The following is a 5,375-nucleotide window of genomic DNA, read 5'->3' as shown; positions in this document are numbered from 1 at the left end:
AGATGCTAAGGGACATGAAAATTGAGGGGAAGAGGGAGGGTGGGATTAAAAAGTTTTAGCGTCTGCTCTGTTCGAAATGAAAAGGAGTAATCTATGGCATGCGCACAGAAATGAAAATAGGAATTTCATACGACGAACCCGATGGATTTGAAATTTAATCAAGATAAAGCTGCACGAAATAACACGGTTTATCCATATTAGATAAACCCCATCATTTCGTTACTGCCTTGACATGGACAACAGACACAAACTTGACCAGAAAACCCTCTAAAAAGGGGAAATTTTGTTTCTAAATACCATCCAGTCAAACACAAACTCCATTTGACGTGCTTGTCATGGCCATTTAATGATACATTGGAGAAAGTACAAATATAATACAATGTATGCGCTGATGATGATAATATGGCAGCATAAGATAAATGAATATAGATATTAAGCAACAGAAATACCATCTTGATCCAAGGGAGCCTGGAAAAAACAGTACCCCCCGGAGACAGCATTCTATGCAAAATTATGCCAAATGGGTCATGGGACAGAGTCACACGACCCATCCGCCACAAAAATTGAGGCGGCAATTTTGCTGCCCAAAAAAACAATCTAAGGCACACCAATTGTGCCGAAATTAGGTACAAATTGTACCGCACGACTATCAAAATTGCAGAAAAGACGCAAATCGCGCCCTATGAAACAGGCTATTAATAGAGAAAATGCAAATTGCATATCAAAAAGCACCAATTGTGCCGAAATCAGGTACCAATTGCACCCCATAACTAAGTTACTAATAGGAGCAAATCGCGCCCTATGAAACTGTATACGTGTATTACATGAAATGCAAATTGCACACACAAACACAACATTGGCTCATGACAAGCATTAAGGAAATGTTGGTGAAACAAAACTACAACGGATGAAATTATCCAGGGCATTCCTTAAAGTATTGATAAAAATTGCCCAAATCGGACAAATGTACTCCATCTTTTCTAAACAATGCCTTGTGTAGAACCTTTATATCTGGATGTCTGATTGATGCACCTCGTCCCCGAAACGTATTGATGACAAATGTTGCACATGCACCATTAATCCTACGTCTACACTTCTGACCTTCCGAGTTCGCAAGGCAGTTAACCCAATTATTTCGAGGCAAAATGTGAGACCAAATAATAAAAGTTTTGGGGAGTAAGTTAGCAATATTAGCCAAAGTTGACTTAAAATATTTTTGAAGGCCTCTTAGCTTATTGTGTGCCTGACCAATATTGTTGCCCCCACAATGAATAATGATAATCTTTGGTACCTCATTACGAGCCAACAAAAACTCGATTGTGCGATATAACTGCTCCCAAACCATACCACGAATTCCATGCCATAAGATGGTGGATGATTCTCGACCAAGTTGATCTCGATTAGCATTCCGTGCATATACATGCGCCCAGTGAATAATTGATTAACCTAGTATCCAAATGGAATCTAAACATAAAATTGAAATTGATAAGTATAAACTCAAAATGTTAAAATTGGTCTTAATTTTAACAGAAGTCCATATTCAGACAGTAACTCAATAAAAACTCATTGTGCCAATGGTCTTATGTACGCTGCTGACTGCCACCTTCCCATTTGTTTAATAACACCCCCCCCCCCCCCAAAAGAGTGAGTTTTATATTCAGAAGTTGAATATTCAAGAACTGCAAAGCTTTGATCAACATGGATGAAAACTGGTATTAAGTCAAAGGTTTGGAGTTCAAATGTGAAAAGTAAGACACCCTCCTTATGTGGCTGCTTAATGCAGAAAATTCTGCAAAGATTGAAACAATAATATTGTATCATTGGATTTTTGAACCTGCACAAATGCTCCTGAACCAGTTTGGTCAGTTTCGGATGTTTTAATAAAAACTGAAATGGCCTCAGTAGAGACAGTAACGTGCTCAATACCTAATGCCACTACTTCACTCACCCTAAGCAATGCAAAGAAAGCTAATGTAAAGGCAGACTGGAATATGGTTGCTTCAAAATTGGAAAAACACAGATGTGGCAAACCATCGACAATTTTTTTTCAACAAAGGCAATGTTATGGGTTTTCTCATATCCCGAGACAAATTAGTTTTCTTGTACCCAGCCATTAACTTCCTAATAATAAATGAATCAACTGGATTCTGCCAGCCATATAAATTGATGACAAAACTGAGCCCCGATAGATAGCATTTAGCAGTAGAAAAAGCGAGACCAGTCTCGGAATGATAAGCTATAAAATTAATAGCGAAGCGCTGGCTCGTACTGCGAGCTCTAATGACTAGAGCGCGGGAAATAATCCGAGCTAAATCTCAACCTCTAACAAGAATTTTTTTTTACGCCAATCCCAGAAGTCCCTCGTACAAAATGGCGGATGGTTCGATTCGTAAAATAATAATAATAAAAAATCTTTGAAGTATTACAAACCTTTCTTATTTGAAAGGAAAGGATGACAATCATATTCTTCCCCCTTTCTTTTTCTTTTTAAAATATTGTCTAAAGAAATGTAAACAGTCACGTCACAACTACCAGGCTACGTCACAACACGCTCGTTGCATTGCCCGCTAAACTGGTTCCTACATTGGCGAGAAGAGCAAGACAGTAATCCTACGTATTGACAGTGAACCAGATCAGTTTTCCTTGTTTTCAACATAGATTTTTTGAAAATGTATTCAGATATGCTGCGCTCGCCCCAACGGTCACACCGTAATCATATTAATGTGATCAACTGGAGGGGGCCAAATCTGCTGAAAGGATAATGCTTCTGGAAAAATGTCGTCGTCACTGCGGTATACTTAATTGACAAACCCGTAATTAAAATAATTAGATTGTTTAGAAAGTGCCATAAACCTTTTTAAATTCCAGACAAGCTTTCTCATAGCTTCAAACGTTTTGTTTTTGCTTGGTTTGAGAGAAGAAGAAAAAACATTGCAGCTAATATGACGTCACAATGTAACTGTTTACATCGAACGCGTTATATTTCCCGCGTTAAATGAAGAGGCGGATAAAATGTTAAGGTAGCGACGGATAGCAACCACGTGATCAGTAAAAATTGTGTATTTTCACGTGAATTCATTTTCCGGAATTCCTTACTCCGTCATAGAATAGTGGAAAAACAAAAAGGGGTTCCGAAAGTGTTTTGTTGCTGTGACTGACTCGCCTAGAGAAAATATGCACATACGGTGATACCACATAAGTATACGTCAATATCTGTAATAATGGTAGATCAAATGTTTCATCTGTATGAAACTTTTTGCTAATCGAAATGTTAAACCAACCACCAATTTATGTACATAGATGCGCTACGTAAACAAAGTTGTTGGTTGATACATATGCATCGTAATGTCCGAGTGCAGCATGCTGCGAGATTAAATACTGTTAATACAGTCATTGAGAGGCTAAACAAAGTTTCTTGCAAGAAGAGGAAGTTGGTGGATGCATTCAACTTGGACAACGAAATCATAGTAATAGTTTTGTTTGGTGAGTGAAAAAATGCCATAAATTTGTATTCAAAAGTTCAACTCACATTTCCTCTGCTATTTCATGACGCGATTTATAATAACATCTGTACGTTTAAACACAAGACATACAGTAGATGTATTATTTTGTATGTATATATGTACAATGTATTCCATGTGTGCTTAAAATATAACTTCCACCTGTGCCTGTGATTGTAAACGAACGGATATCATGTAAATGTATACCACATTTGTAAAACATGGGCTTTCACAACTCTTTTATTAAAGCTGTATGACCCGATGTTCATGTATTATTTTTGTACACAATTACTTTAAAGCAAATTAATTACTTTATAAAGTTATTAACTTTCCCTTAATTACATGCTTGAAAACATCTGTATGTAAAAGAAAACAGTGCGAATATAATATAGTGGCTACATATATATAAATCATCCCATAATAGACGTCTATGAATAGACCCACGCGCGTCAGGAGAATCCCAACATGATGTATTAACTCATACGCAACTGTCTAGTTTTAAGACTGTAAGAGCGTAAAACAACGAATTACTAAGAGGTATTTGATATTTTTATTTCTATTAAACTTATGGTACGTTACTGTTATAACAAAATACACAACTTTACACAGATAAGACCACCAATGATTTGAAAGTTTGAACTGGTCACGTGACTGTCACTTGAAATGACAGAGTGACGCGGTTCAGGGCCGTAAATTACATGGAGGCGGAGGAGGCAGCTGCCTCCTCCAACTTTTGAGCCAAAAAAAAATTAAAATTTAAAGTTCATTAGAATTTATGTTGTTTCCAATAACTAAGAACATGATACCTCCCTTAAAAAGCATTCCAAATCTTTCTTTTAGAATGAGTTAGTCAAGTAACATCTTAGAAGGCCCTAGAATCAAGGATTTTGCACGAAACGTGTTCAGTGTGCACAAAATGTGCTCAGCGTCTGGGGGCCTCCGCCTAATTTCCTGCCTCCTCCAAATTGAAGGTTAATTTACGGCCCTGCGGTTATTTGTAAACATTGATTTAAAATCAAATAATTTGGGTTAAAACAGGTGAAATAATTTATGGCATGTCGTACAGCCTCATAACTACATACGTCCGATGATTTAATAGCGTTTTTACGAGATGGAAAAAATATTGTAATTCGGACCATACAGCTTTAAGAAAATATTGTTATGAAAATAACTGTTACAAAAATAACATACCTTGAACTTCATGTATAAAAGTAATGAAAAACAAATATCTGTATAGACCTACTATCTAGGGGTATGAGGGAACCGGATAGAAAGTGGAGGGGGGGGGGGGCATGTGTTGAATTATAATTCCCTATACTATAGTATACATATACTATTACTTTGAAATTTCAGTGACCTAAGAAATATATCAAACCTGAGGTTTCGTGTTTCACACAAACATGTAGGTTGGCAAAACCTTTTTAAAAATAATGTAAATTAATCACAAGTCTGCATATGCCCTCTCATAGGCAAATGTATGCACTGTATGTATAAGTAAGATATGTATACTAGTCTACACGTATGCCCTTCTCTTGACCCACATTTTGTAAATAAAACAGATATGATAAGTCTATAGCAGTTTATGAAAACATATATACATGTCATCTCATATTGCAATTTATAATTTTGAAACATCAGTATGTATTTAAATTTTCACTGAATATGTGTTGAGACACAATTTTAAAATTCACATTGTCTGACGCAGTCTAATTACTCAATGGTATAATAGACCTAACTGTGCAAATATCAATTATGATGATCTTTTTTCTGGGCATCAGCCTGAGGACCAAGGGAGGTTAGATAGGACCAGTGCAGGTTGAAGTGGATTTCGAGTCAACAAGTATAACAGCAAGAGAGGTACTATATTTTCTTTTG

General features: G+C 36.5%; 1 pseudogene; it reads right to left on the bottom strand.

The window, feature by feature from the left end:
- Positions 1-873: 873 nt before the first annotated feature.
- LOC130053825 (uncharacterized) lies at positions 874-1,567 on the bottom strand (annotated as a pseudogene).
- Positions 1,568-5,375: the final 3,808 nt, after the last annotated feature.

This window comes from Ostrea edulis, chromosome 4 (genome assembly GCF_947568905.1).
Source record: "Ostrea edulis chromosome 4, xbOstEdul1.1, whole genome shotgun sequence".
NCBI lineage: Eukaryota > Metazoa > Mollusca > Bivalvia > Ostreida > Ostreidae > Ostrea > Ostrea edulis.
Note: the sequence above shows the minus strand (reverse complement) of the source record. Positions and strands in the feature narration are given on the sequence as shown.